This window comes from Pseudophryne corroboree, chromosome 9 (genome assembly GCF_028390025.1).
Source record: "Pseudophryne corroboree isolate aPseCor3 chromosome 9, aPseCor3.hap2, whole genome shotgun sequence".
Lineage (NCBI taxonomy): Eukaryota > Metazoa > Chordata > Amphibia > Anura > Myobatrachidae > Pseudophryne > Pseudophryne corroboree.
In genome coordinates this window covers 418,471,670-418,487,004 of record NC_086452.1, presented here as the reverse complement: position 1 = coordinate 418,487,004, position 15,335 = coordinate 418,471,670, and the positions used below count along the sequence as shown (strand labels likewise).

Sequence of the window (15,335 nt, the reverse complement as noted above, 5' to 3'; positions counted from 1 at the left end):
CTCTTCACCTTCAACAACAGATTTTTCTTACAGACCAGGGGCACCGCTATGGGGGCAGCTTGTGCCCCCACGTATGCGAATATCTTTTTAGGATGGTGGGAACGCGAATTTGTGTTTACGGACAGCAATGATGTTTTCACATCCAATATCATCATGTGGGTAAGGTACATCGATGATATTCTGATGATATGGGAAGGTGATGTACAGATGCTTCTCCTGTTCATAGAACATCTTAACAACAACAACCTCAATATTCGACTTACCCACCAAATCAGTCAGGATGAACTCCCATTTTTGGATGTACTGATCTATAAGGATGTAAACAAAATGCTCTCAACAAAACTGTACAGAAAGGAGACATCCTCAAACACTCTGTTACACCAAACTAGCTCCCACTTTCCCCCAACAATTACAAACATACCCAAGGGGGAATATCTCCGTTTAAGAAGGAACTGTTCCAATGATCAAGACTTCAAGGATCAAAGCAAAGAACTCTCGAAGAGATTACGAGAGAGGGGATACAGTAATACTTCAATCAAGAAAGCCAGTAGAAATATCCAGAATATCCAGAGAGAACATCTTATCTTTGAAAAGAAACAAAAACCACAACAAGACAAGAATATCAGGTTTGTAGGGGGTTTCTGCCAAGAGTGGCGTCAGGTAAAACAAGCCATTCAAAAACACTGGGGAATTCTCCATTTGGATCCCACCTTATCTCAAAAACTTGGACCACAAGTATCCATGAGCTGGAGGAGATCGAGAAACTTGAAAGATAGACTGGTATCCAGCCATTTCCAAACAACACGAGGTAAATTACAACCCACGATCGGCACACATCCATGTGGTCATTGTAAAGCCTGTCAATATATTCTTAAGACTGACAACATTCAGGACCGCTATGGCAAAGACATTAAAATAAGACATTTCATTAACTGCTCAACAGAAGGAGTGATTTATTGCATAGTATGCACATGTGGACAAAGATACGTTGGGATGACGACCAGAGCATTCAAGCAAAGAATTCTGGAACACGTTGGATCTATTCGCAATGCGACAAAAGATCTACAAAAAATGAAGCAAATCACCTCTGTAGCACGACATTTTGTCTCTAAACATGCAGGTCGGTGGAATGAACTTAAGGTCTGTGGACTTGAGCAAGTTAAACTGGGTATACGAGGAGGAGATTTGACTAATACCCTTTTACGGAAGGAATGTGAGTGGACTTTTAGACTAAACTCACTACATCCTCAAGGACTCAATGAAACCATTAATTATGGCGCCTTTCTTTCAACTTGACCATATTACCATCAAACCATATTACCATTAAATAACTAACAACTAGCCCAGTAGGGACCACACTATCACACATCAATATTTTTCTCTCTCATAGCCTCTATTTATCCTACAGCCCCCTTCCCTTTCCCCCCTTCCCCAAACCCCCCCCCCCCCCCCTTTCCTTTTCACCCTTCCCTCTTTTTTCCTCCCGCCCTCCCATTTATTCTTGTCACAATCTATTTATATTATACAACCTGCATAATGCAGGGCACCCCATATCCCCTTTCCTCTCACACACCATGGCTTTCAACACTATCATTTCACACGCCATGTCCTTTCCCTTCCAACACCGCATTAACATACTCACTCCTCTTCCCCATCAACCACATTTCCAACACCTCATCAACATACACACCTCTCTTCCCTACTAACACAACAACACATTTTTCCCCCCCCTCCCTCTCTCCCCAACCCCCCAAACCCCCCCCCCCCCCCCCATCAGTTGTTTAACACTATCTGTTTCTACCTCTTTGCATTTGCCACAATAATTCTTATACACTCACTTTTTCCTCAAATTCTTAGTTTTCAACTCATTTATATTTATATATTCATATCTTTCACCATTAATAGTTATTATTACTTATTCATATATATATATTTATTTAATTATTTAAATATTCAAAAAATTTTTATATATCCATTTTTTCCACAACTTAATACTCCTCTTTTCCCTGGCACATATGTGCTTAATTACATAAAAATCTTTTCTCATTTATGTTCACCAATACAAAAATTGAAATAATCAGAAATTCCCATCGCATATGTTGCAGGCCATCTATTCACGATTTACATTTATACATGCAGGATATTCCTTTAGCTTTCACTGCAGCTCTTTTCAAACAGCCAGACCCTTCAGGTAATCATTGCTACAATTATTAACCTTTGTAGCCAATTACCAATTATCTCAGCAGACTTAAAAACCGGGTCTGCACCTTCAATGTTCACACTACCCGTGAACAAGCTCGTTGTGAAACGTACGTAGGGGAGGTGGACGTGGTCACGGTGAGCGCGCTCACGTGACCAGCAGACCGGCAGGAGAGGAGACTGGGCAAGCCGCATATCTTCACAGCTCGTTAACTCGAGCTGAACGCGGCACTGACAGCGGCACACAGCAGTGCAGGAGACAGACGACAGACGGCTCTAAGTATCATTTATAGTTATATCCTGCACTTTCACGTCTCCCGCTCTCCGGCCACGCACCTATGTAATTTAAACAACAGGTGCACTGGTCCTAAATTTTTTACAGGCAAATTATGCCAGTTATATAAGGTACATCTACAACATATGGAACAATCTGTTTTCATAAGTGCTATCAATACACAGCTCATCTTTATTTGTACTTTTTTCTGTGTCAATTTTGGACAAGACACATTACAAAATAGCTACTAACTGTCATCCACTATAGCTGCAGCAATTGGAATATATATGTTGCCACTCATTTATTCCTGTATATTTAGCAGCATAATTCTTCTTTTCCCCACAGATATCTTAAATATGAGCACATGAATGATTGTATATACAATTGCCAATGAAGCATAAATTATATTCGGTATGCCATATTTTTGATTAATTTATTGTGGAGATTCAGTGGATACATGTTTAGTGGTTTATTTTGGCAACAAGATTGCCACACAGACAGCATGCGGCGTTTCAGGCTCTAAGGTTTCATTTAGCCTAAGTGTGGGCAGGAGGGTTTGTGTCTTTTGTAATACATTCCCTATTTATTTATCTGCCAGTCTGTCTGTACAGCTGATAAAGATATTCTTGAATAATTTTCAGCCCTAGTCTGTCTGTACAGCTGATAAAGATATTCTTGAATAATTTTCAGCCCTAATGACATTACATTACTTTCATTATTTAATGTTTTTTGTTGGCGTGTCATCAGTACAATAAGGGTTTTCTTATGCCCTATTACGTGTGAAAAATCCATTGGGGATTTATGTTGCATAGCACACACAATCAAAAGCAACATGCAGGCGGCTCAATTTGGCAAAACCGACTGATCATATGATTTAAACCTTAGTATACCTATATATTTGGAATACAATTCGGTGCAATGATGGTCAAATATATGTCTCTTTTCTAAGAGGCTATCTGCCCATTTCAATAACCAGGCCTGTGCTGTAGTTGATAGCTGCATACCAGCTGTTCAAACTGAAATCTACTACCACACCACACCGCGCATGCCCAATCTCGTCCGATCTTGGAAGCAATACGGTGTTGGGCCCGGTCAGTACTTAGGTGGTTGACCACTAAGGAATACCTGGTGTTGTAGGTTTAATTTGACGGCAATACTCAGATTATTGCACTAACCTAAAAAACAATACCTGGTGGGCATATTCCTAGATTTTGCCATATTTTATGCCGAACCCTTTTTTTGCAATTTTTTGGCCTTATATATATACATGTTTTCACCTATATATTCACAGCGGTAATTCGAAACCAATGATTCACGTTTATTTAATTACATTTTAAACAATAAAATAGGGTGTACTCCGTATTTTACCCATAAATAATTAAAAGTTACGTTTTAAATACCTAATTCATCAAGTATTATCTATTTCTCCATTGTTTCCAAGAGTGAGTGCTCCCAACAAGGGTTTCTTTTTCCTTTTCTCTCGCCTCTTCCTCTAAGACAGGACCTGCTGCAGCAGGGGCCCTGTCTGTTCCAAGATTTACCGCGGCTGCGTTTGACGGCATGACGGTTGAACGCCAGATCCTAGCGGAAAAAGGTATTCTGGATGAGGTCATTCCTACGCTAATAAAGGCTAGGAAGGACGTGACATCAAAACATTATCACCGAATATGGAGAAAATATGTTTCTTGGTGTGAGGCCAGGAATACTCCTACGGAGGAATTCCATCTGGGTCGTCTCCTTCACTTCCTGCAAACTGGAGTGAATTTGGGCCTAAAATTAGGCTCCATAAAAGTTCAGATTTTGGCCTTATCCATTTTCTTTCAAAAGGAATTGGCCTCTCTACCTGAAGTACAGACTTTTGAAAAGGAAGTACTGCATATTCAGCCTCCTTTTGTACCTCCGGTGGCGCCTTGGGACCTTAACGTGGTGTTGTTTCCTTAAGTCGCATTGGTTTGAACCACTCAAAACGGTGGAGTTAAAATATCTCACTTGGAAGGTGGTCATGTTGTTAGCCTTGGCTTCGGCTAGGCGAGTTTCGGATTTGGCGGCTTTATCACATAAAAGCCCCTATCTGGTTTTCCATATGGATAGAGCGGAATTGCGGACCCGTCCTCAATTCCTACCTAAGGTGGTCTCATCCTTTCATATGAACCAACCTATTGTCGTGCCTGTGGCTACTCATGACTTGGAGGATTCCGAGTCCCTTGATGTGGTCAGGGCTTTGAAAATTTACGTGGCCAGAATGGCTAGGATCAGAAAAACAGAAGCACTGTTTGTCCTGTATGCAGCCAACAAGGTTTGTGGCCCTGCTTCAAAGCAGACTATTGCTCGCTGGATCTGTAACACGATCCAGCAAGCGCATTCTACGGCAGGATTGCCGTTACCAAAATTGGTTAAGGCCCATTCCACTAGGAAGGTGGGCTCATCTTGGGCGGCTGCCCGAGGGGTCTCGGCACTACAGCTGTGCCGAGCTGCTACTTGGTCGGGGTCAAACACCTTTGCAAAGTTTTACAAGTTTGATACCCTGGCTGAGGAGGACCTCATGTTTGCTCAATCGGTGCTGCAGAGTCATCCGCACTCTCCCACCCGTTTGGGAGCTTTGGTATAATCCCCATGGTCCTTACGGAGTCCCAGCATCCTCTAGGACGTTAGAGAAAATAGGATTTTAAACCTACCGGTAAATCTTTTTCTCGTAGTCCATAGAGGATGCTGGGCGCCCGTCCCAAGTGCGGACTACTTCTGCAAGACTTGTATATAGTTATTGCTTAAATAAGGGTTATGTTATAGTTTCATCGATTTTGGACCGAAACTATGTTGTTTTTCGTACTGTTAACTGGTTAGTTTAACACAAGTTATACGGTGTGATTGGTGTGGCTAGTATGAATCTTGCCCTTGATTAACTAAAATCCTTTCCTCGTACTCTCCATCTCCTCTGGGCACAGTTTCTCTAACTGAGTTCAGGAGGAGGGGCATAGAGGGAGGAGCCAGTGCACACCCAGAGTCAAAGTCTTTCTTAAAGTGCCCATGTCTCCTGCGGAGCCCGTCTATCCCCATGGTCCTTACGGAGTCCCAGCATCCTCTACGGACTACGAGAAAAAGATTTACCGGTAGGTTTCAAATCTTATTTTATATATATATATATATATCTCCTATATAATAGCCTTATTCTGTGACCTTGTGATTCATTTGCTAACGCTGGGCGGAGTCACAACAGTGGGCGGAGTTATTCAAATGAGTCACAGAGATCTGGCCAAATCTACAGGAGACTAGGAGCAGAAGCAGATAGCATGGACATTGGGCATGTCACAGACAGGGCTGCATACCTCCCAGCTTTCTGCAGGAGCTTTCTCCACGCAGAAGGAGGGAAACACTCGGCGAAAAGGGGGCGTGGCTTCACGGGAGGGTCCCCGTTTTCGTCAGTGAGGGGGCATGCCCAGCGCTCTGTGAGCTGCTGGCATGCCCCCAGGGGCTGTTTATGAGTCCGGGGGGCCCAGGGCACTTGAGACAGGGGAGCCCTATCTCATTGCTGTGCCTGCTGGGGGTTGGGGCGTGGCCTAATCGCGGCCCGCGCGGCCACGCCCCCTTATGCAAATTCCGATTTTTGTTTTTATTTTTTTTATGGGATTTTGGCCCCTCAGCTAGGGCTAAATCCAGAGGAGGTGGTCGCTCCCCCCTACACACCCGCACAGGGAGAAGAAAGCAGGGAGACTGCTGCCTCCCTGCAACACCACGGACCTGCCAATATGCAGCAGCGTGTGCTGACTGTAGCACAATGCTGCCACTGTTGCAGGCAGGACGGGGGGGGGGGGAGCTTCTGAGCTGGGACAGAGCTACTCCAGCCGGGGGGGGCCTCTAAAACTGTGGGGCTAACGGTACGTATCCCCCCCCCCCTTAATCCGGCTCTGCTGCTGGAACCCTCCCATTAATCCGTACCCCCTGATGCCCCCTCTCCCTCTATCTCCACTATTCACCGCTGCTCTGCTAAGCAGAACAGCGAGTACAGGAGCTTTCCAACTGCCCCCCCCCCACCGCAGGACACTGCGACCCGCGGGTGGGACAGCGGGACAGACCCCAAAAAATGGGACTGTCCCGCGAAAATCGGGACATTTGGGAGGTATGGGGGTGTGTGAGGGGTATGTCATACAGACAGACGGGCACCGGCTCACTGTGTGCTTGACCCCCCACATCGGCATACTCAGCAGGGTCTCTCTGGTGCGGAGGAGCGTCACTTTCTGACACACTCCACGCTTCTTAGCTGCAGTTTAGTGAGGCACCTGCCGCTGTGCAGGTTCCATACTGCCTCTGTTATCTCCAGCCCCGGCAACCCCACCGCTAGCTGCAGCGCTGCCACCCGCAGGGGAGTGCGCCCAGCTCATTCACACACTTTAGCTGGCGGGTAGCGCTGCAGAAATCCGAGCTGCTTGCAGGCTCTGACCCACTCCTCCCTTCAGCCGCAGCGTCTCCTGGGAGCTAACCAGTCACTCCCAGTCTCCCCTTACCACAGTGCCCGGAAGCCGTGAGGTCCGCGCCACGTGCATGCTATGACCCCCTCCTCCCTCCAGCCGCAGCATCTCCTGGGGGCTAACCAGTCATTTCCAGTCTCACCTTACCACAGTGCCCGGCAGCTGCGCGAGGTCTGCGGTGTGTGACTGAGGAGGGGGGGAAGGGATGCCGACTGGCAGAGAAAGCAGGACTCCAGCCTGAGAGAGTCAGCCATGCCAAGTCTCCAGCAGCAGCAGATCCCAACAGGTTGGAATGGAACAGCAGCAGCCAGCAGCAGTGACTCCGGTAAGACACATCTGTCTGTCACCACTGTTTTGTCCCTAATACCAATCTCCCCCATGCCCTGTGTTCTGTCATGTCCCTGGCCTTGCCCTGCCACCCTTATTCTGGCCCTTTCACCCTTATCCTGGCCCTGTCACCCTTATGCTGGCCCTGTTACCCCTATCCTGGCCCTGTCACCCCTGTGCTTGCCCTGTGAACCCTATACTGGCCCCGTCACCCCTGTCCTGGTCCTGCCGCCCCTACCCTGGCCCTGTCACCCCTATCCTGTCCCTATCATTTCTGTCCTGGCCCCGTCACCCCTGTTCTGGCCCCGTCACCCCTGTCCTGGCACCGTCACCCCTATCCTGGCACCGTCACCCCTGTCCTGGCCCCGTCAACCATGTACTGACCCTGTCACCCCTGTCCTGGCCCTGTTACTGCATACCCTCCAACTACCTTTTATGGCATGTACAGTACCCGCAGCGCCTCCAGACCTCTCCCCAATGCACCACACCTCCGCACCTTCCCCTCCACCACATGCGGCACTCCACCCCTCCCCCACATGCTGTGCCTCCAGACCCCCTACACCACCCGTGGCTCCCACTCCTCCACCCCTTCACCACCCACAGCACCTCCAGGCCCCTTCCACCATTCACCCCCCTTATACGTCTCCCCCCCCACACCTGCCCCCCTCCACCCGCATCATCTGCAGACACCCTCCTCCATCAGCGGTCCCCCCCTCACCCACCCCTCCCCCACCAATGGCACCCCTGCACCTGCCCCTCCACCACCTGCAGCACCTCCGGACCTCCTTTCCCATCCGCCGCAACACCTGTACCTGCCCCTACCCTACCCATGGTGCCTGCGGTCCCCTACCCAACCCCCGGCACACCCGTCCCTTCCCATCCCACAGCACCTCCGGAACCCTTCACCCATCCACAACATCCCCACACCTGCCCCTCTCCCACCCGTGGCACCCCTGCCCCTCCCCCACCTGCGGTGCCTCCAGACCCCTCCCCCATCTGCATCCCCCACTCCTCTGCCCCTCCCCCACGCGCAGCACCTCCCGAACCTTCCCCACCCGGGCCCCACCCCCACTTCTGCCTCCCCTCCACCCGCAGCATCTACAGACACCATCCGCAGTCCCCCCCGCACCCGCTACATTCTGTACTTCGTGCCCTGCAGGTGCTGTTCACGCCGTCGCAAGGGGCTGCGCCTCCTTCACCATCGCACGCCCTTTCATTGTGCAATATTTAACCACTAACAAAGGAATGCAGGTAATACTCCATATAATACAAATATTAAACCCCAGAAAGGCATGTAAGGGTTAAGGGGGCGTAGCCCCTTGCGACGGTGTGAAGAGCGCCCGTAGGGCGCGATGAAGCACCTAGTATATATATATATATATGTATATATATATATATATAAAGAGCGGAGTGGGTCCGGCACAACCACTTATACAAATTTAATACATCGGGTGCCCTCACATGGATTAGACAGCAAGCACAAAGTGGTGCGGCACTCCAATGATTCACAAAGGCAGAGGATTTAAATTGCAACGTTTCAATGCCCGTTTATTTAAAATGGCATTTTCGTCAGGGCACTCCAATGATTCACAAAGGCAGAGGATTTAAATTGCAACGTTTCAATGCCCGTTTATTTAAAATGTCATTTTCGTCAGGTATACCTGACGAAAATGCCATTTTAAATAAACGGGCATTGAAACGTTGCAATTTAAATCCTCTGCCTTTGTGAATCATTGGAGTGCCGCACCACTTTGTGCTTGCTATATATATATATATATATATATATATATAAAACTTGCAGCTCCCTTCAAACTGTGTGAATCCCAGGGTTAGATGCATGTGAGGAAAGCCCACTAGGGTACAGAGCATCCCCTTGTGAGACTCTGAGTCTGGACTGGACACAGCACAGTAATAACTTATATTACAACAGCAGACTCAACACAGTGTACCCCCTACAGTACAGTCCCTCATGTGACTACTGGTACAGCAGTTGCAGGCTTGCAGCAGCAGTGTATCCCCTACATATGCTGTATACTGACAGTCACTGTCTGTTCCACTTCCTTTCCCGAATCCCCACCAGTACTGAATGTAAATGTTGCCACCTAATTTATATATTTTTTTTAATGCACGGTTGTTATTTTTTTAAAGCAGAGTATGTATTTTTTTAATGCAGAGTAAGCGCATCAGACTTCAGCATGCTGCTATCTCTGGGAAATGGCGGAATCCAAGTCTTCTGGGAACACCGGAGCCTCAGGCTTGGGTGCGCTTGTATTCCCATGTTCGTAGCGGTTCGGATTCCTCAGAATCTGAACCGCTCATCCCTATCTGGAACCAAACAAAAATGGTTTTAGTGCTGAATGTTAATGCTGCTTTAAATTTTCAGCTCCAACCCGCCAAGAAGCACTTGGTAAATATAGCTCCTCTGTGTCATTCTGTGCTGTGCAATAAAGTATACCCTTGTGTGATATATGTGTTATTGAATAGTAAAATGTTAATACATTGTAGCAGCTCCACTTTAATGTTCTGCAGTGCGATAACTTAAACTGAAGTAATCCACAGTCAAAATATATTCCTAAAATGTAAAGCTTTGGGTTTATAGTTCTATAGCAAACATGTGCTTTATTGTATGGGAATACTAGCTAATCATTTCAGCAAAGGAAATTAAAATGACGTGTGTGGGTAAGAGAGGTTTAACTGTTGTATCCACAAAGCAAAAAATGCATTTGCTCTGCTTCCACCATGGGTTATTTTACATGGGACTTGTGCTGACCCAGCTGTTTCCGATGAAGATCCCAACGATTTTGGCAATGAGTGAGAAAAAAGCTATTCCAGAAATCAAACAAATATGATTGGTGGGAACTGAATACAAAATGAACAACCAATACTCTAATTATTCATTTTCTATCACTTTTATAAAATATGTGGCTAACGGGGACTAAACAGCTGTACTCACCTTCGTGGCTTATGCAGTAGCCTCACGAACATAACTCATAGATCAATGTGTCCTGGTACCTTGTTTCACAGTCTAAGGCCCCCATAGATTAGTGATAAATTGCCGCAATTTCCCGATCCTTGGACAAGTTGGTCTAGAAATTGGAAATTTTAAACAAATTGAAAAAAATCTCTATTCCCTAATCCCGCCCGTTTGGTCGGGATTGGCAAATCGAGGACTATTTAACATGAAGGATTTCCCAGATTCCCTGCCAGATTCCGATTCCGATCAACGGTTCCAGTAGGGTCTGGGAAACACTGTTTAAATATATGGGGACCTTTATTGCACGCATGTGCAATAAGTAAGCAATTCAATTCTCGGCGGTGTGCCATGACCATATATTACAGTAGGCAAACATTGCTAATTTTTTGGTGCATCTGTATGGGTGAAAGGGAAACTTAGCAATGTAACTGGTCAGAAATGAGATGCACATATCAAGCCTTGGAGCGTGATAAAGTGGAGAGAGATAAAGGGGGAGATTTATCAAAGCGTGGAGAGAGATAAAGTACTAACCAATCAGCTTCTGCATATGTCAGTTTACAGGCTATGGACGGGATGTACTAACCTTGCGATGTACATCCCACCACACAACGCATCCATGCTAATCGCATTATGTACTAACATATGTGATTAGTACTGCGAAGGGCAGCTCTTCCGATAAGAGCCTTTTGGGGTCACTCCAACCCGATCACAGCATGCTTTCGTTCGCACAGCTGCGACCGGGTCACTACTGTGCACGCGCGGGGGCCGTCATGCGCGGTATCCGTTCAGATGGTCGACAGTCATTAGGTCGACCACTATTGGTCGACATGGACACATGGTCGACACATGAAAATGGTCGACACGTGAAAGGTCGACACGTGAAAAGGTCGACATGAGTTTTTTAACTTTTTTTTTTTCTTTTGGGGAACTTTTCCATACTTAAAGATCCACGTGGACTACGATTGGAACGGTAATCTGTGCCGAGCGAAGCGGTAGCGGAGCGAAGGCACCATGCCTGAAGCATGGCGAGTGAAGCGAACCATGCGAGGGGACGCGGTGCACTAATTGGGGTTCCCAGTCACATTACGCAAAAAACGACACCAAAAAAAGTAAAAAAACTCATGTCGACCTTTTCATGTGTCGACCATTTTCATGTGTCGACCATGTGTCCATGTCGACCATGTCTATGTCGACCAATAGTGGTCGACCTAATGACTGTCGACCATAACATGGTCGACCATTCATACCGGAACCGTCATGCGCACGCGCTGACTACGAAGAAAGCGGTCGCAGCGGCGACCGCAAGAAGATTGACTACAGGAAGGCGTTCCAGGGCGGCAACTCACCGTTTGGAGCCATTTTCGGGGAGTGGTAAGGAAAACGCAGGCGTGTCCAGGCGAACGGATGGCAGATGTCTGCCGTCAAAGCCGTGCCCATCATCGCTGGAGCCGTCACACAGGGTAAGTATGTCCAGGGCTGGTCTTGTTTTGCAGGAAACTTTTCTATCTTAGCAGGGCTGAACAAGCTATCGCAGCCCTGCTATGCTAAAATACACTGCCCCATAGGCGGAGATCAGTTGATCGCAGCAGCAGCAAAAAGTTGCTTGGGGCGATCAACTCGGAATGAGGGCCTTTGGGCTTTATTCAGGTTTGTTAGCAAACCAAAAAAGTTAGCAATTGGGCAAAACCATGCTATACTGCAGGTGGGACAGATGTAATATGCAGATAGAGTTAGATTTGAGTGAGGTGTGTTCAGGGCCGGTTCTAGCCCTTGTGGCGTCCCGGGCGAAAATAGGGCATGGCTTCATAAAGGGGCGTGGTCAGGTATGCTCCCTGTAGAGTTGTGCCCCCGTTTGTGCCCCCAGTGCTGTGCCCCCAGTACTGTGCCCCCGTTTGTGCCCCCAGTACTGTGCTCCCGTTTGTGCCCCCTAGTTTAAGCCGCTTACAAAAAACTAAAAAAAGAAAAAAATAATTAAATAATACTCACCATCCCGCTCCTGATTTCAGACCGCTGCTGACCTCCGTCACCATCTCCGGCCTCCGGTGCCGCTCCTTTGATCTATGGGAGAGACGTCATGGCGTCTCTCCCATAGCACAGCATAGACACTAGAGGTCAATTATGACCCCTAGCATCTATGTGCCGGTCCCACAATGCCGTGCGGTGCGCGATGACGTAATCGTGCACAGCAGTGACTGCACAGCACCGGGAGGCACCACCAGTAGCGGATCTTGCCACGGCAGTGGCGTCCTCCGGAAGGTGGCGCCCCGGGCAAAAATCCTGTGTGCCCGTAGCAAGATCCGCTACTGGGTGTGTTCAAACTGACATCTAAACTGGAGTATTGAAGTTAAGCAGCCAGTATTTACCCTGCACAGAAACAATACAACCCACCCAAATCTAACTCTCTCTGCACATGTTACATCTGCCCCACCTGCAGTGCAACGTGGTTCTGACCAAGTGCTAACTTTTTTGGTTTGCTAACAAACATGAATAACCTTCTTTGAGTGTGGCAGAGTGTTGGTGCGGTGCTGACTGGACCAGGTAGAGCACACTGCACAAGTTTAGTATAATGTTCTTTGACTTGCTCTGCTAATTTTTGGGGATAAATCAGATTTATTGGCAATGATTTATTGGTGCATTAATTCCAAGAAAATTCACATAACATAAGTAATGGATTAATAGATAAAAGGATTTCCAGCCTGGCAATGCATCTGATTTATCCCCACAATAGGCTAATTTTTGTATTTACCAATATATTTTAGCTGTACTCTCACATCTGAATGATAAATACATTGTATATATAGAAGCAGTCCGTCTCATCTGGAGATGGACTGCTTCTATATAATATAAATTACCTTGTATTTTACATACTAAGTATTTAGATGGTGTAAGAGCATACCTCCCAACTTAAAATGTCTATCATAGACTGTTCTTCATTCACGCGCATACACCAACATCCATAAAGAAATAACTGACACTGACACCAGAATAATGTTTGCCAATAGAATTGTCAGCTTTTATTAAAACAAATGGTATGGTGCAGAGGCGTCACTCACCTCATTTGCACCCGGTGCGGGCGCGGAAGGGGAGTGGCTTCACAGGAGGGGCGTGGCTAAGCATATGATCCTCGGGAGGGGCATGGCTTTCTGGGAGGGGCGTGACCAAGCTCCCCGACCCGCATTTTCGTCACCCCGGGGGTCCGGGCTGCTCCCGGAGATTAGCGTGTCTCTGTTGCCTGCTCCTATACAGTGGCAGAAGCCGGGTTGCTGCACGTAATGCTACAGTGCAGCACCTGGCTCCTGTCACTGAGCAAGAGCTGGCACTTTGGTGTCACCCCTTGGCGGGTGACACCTGGGTGCGGCCCGCACCCCCGGCACCCACCTTGTGACACCAGTGGTATGGTGGCAAGGAGGGACGGCCTATTTAAATAACGTCCCTATTTATTCTAACCTTTTAAACCTTTTAACTGTGGCTGCCCAAAACACAAGAGGAGGCAAGGGCCCAACTTCAGCCCGGCCTCCATCGCATAACAAGGGGGGTTTTAAGGGCCCAATTTCAGCCCGGCCTCCATCACATCACAAGGGGAGGCTTTTAAGGTGCCCAATTTCAGCCCAGCCCCCCACTCATCACAAGGGGCCATAATGGGCCATTTGCCACCCCTTGTGTTACTTTCTCTTTATCGGGAATATCGTGGCCAACTCTCCACTCAAGGTATTCCCCAACTCCCAACCAAAGATGCTCAGGTGTGTACCAACTCCACTGGAGACCGAAGCCCACCTGGTCCGATGGAACTCCGGCCCCGTAATGTATCAAACTCCACCACCTTCACATCTCCTGAGCACCTATAAAACTCTTTAAATTACAGCCACAATTTCAGGCCGTCCCAACCCGCCAAGCCGACACCAATAATAAACTCATCCAGGGTGGGTGGGTGGTTCAATTTTCACTGAGGAAAAAAGGGGGAACCTATTCAGTCCTCTCCTTATAAGGGCTAAGCCCCTCCCATCACCAGATTCCTCAGTCAACTCATAGGCCCACTGTTACCATGGATACCTCCACTTATCCAGCTGCTTCATTCAGCCTGCTATTCAGAATTTTATGTCACTACAGCCATATAAAATGTCCTCCGTTCTCTTACTCCTCTGTGTGTCAAAGCCGCGCCTGCCCAAAAAAGGGGTGTGGCTTTGGCAAAAGGGGCATGGCTTTGTAGGAATGCCGCAACCACCTGCCACGCCTCCCGTTTACCTCAATGACAGGGCATGCCCAGCGCTCTATGAACTGCTGGCATGGCAGACCCTCGGTATCCTGTGAATAGACGCTGTGCGCATGCGGACAGCGTCTATTCACCGCTGCTCAGCTATGCAGACCAGTTAGGTTATCCCAACTGCCCTCCCCCCACCACGGGACACTGTGACCCGCTTGTGGGACAGACGGCCCGGACAGTCCCAAAATATGGGACTGTCCCGCAAAAATCGGGAAAGTTGGGAGGTATGTGCGAGAGTGCAGTTAATATATAAGTGAATATAGTTAGCAATGCCTGAACAGAGAGCTGTTAATAAAAACAAAAAAAACTGTCTGCATTCCAAAACAGAATCCACCCATGAAGAAGACCAGACGTCCAAGCTCAGAGACTCAGGAATAATTATCCAACTGCAGGCAGACTAAGGGCGAGATATACTAAAGGGAAAATGTGATAAAACCACCGTTTTCGGGGTTTTTATTGCATTTTCGTATGTACTATCAGATCAGATGAGGGTATCGCCATCTCTGGATGGCGATACCCTATAGAAGCCTATGGGCTTCTTTTTGCCGGCCGCCGCAACCTGCTGCAGATGCCGACATACCTCCCTCCAGGAAGCCTGGACCTGGAAGGTAATCTCCTCCTCCCCTGGGTTCCTGCACTGTAATGTTACAGTCACTGAGCAGGAGCCGGAACTTTGGAGTCACCCCTCAGCGGGTGACACCTGGGTGCGGGCCGCACCCCCCTTGTGACGCCACTGAGCCTGATACAGAGTTGTAGTCACTTTCCACAATCAGAAAGAAATATGGATCTCCATCTTATTCAGAGTCTATGGGGTAAATTTATTAAAGCTTCTAAAAG

General features: G+C 47.7%; 1 pseudogene; it reads left to right on the top strand.

Annotated features, from left to right (window-relative positions):
* Positions 1-3,494: 3,494 nt before the first annotated feature.
* LOC134964154 (5S ribosomal RNA) lies at positions 3,495-3,613 on the top strand (annotated as a pseudogene).
* The last annotated feature ends 11,722 nt before the right edge of the window (positions 3,614-15,335 follow it).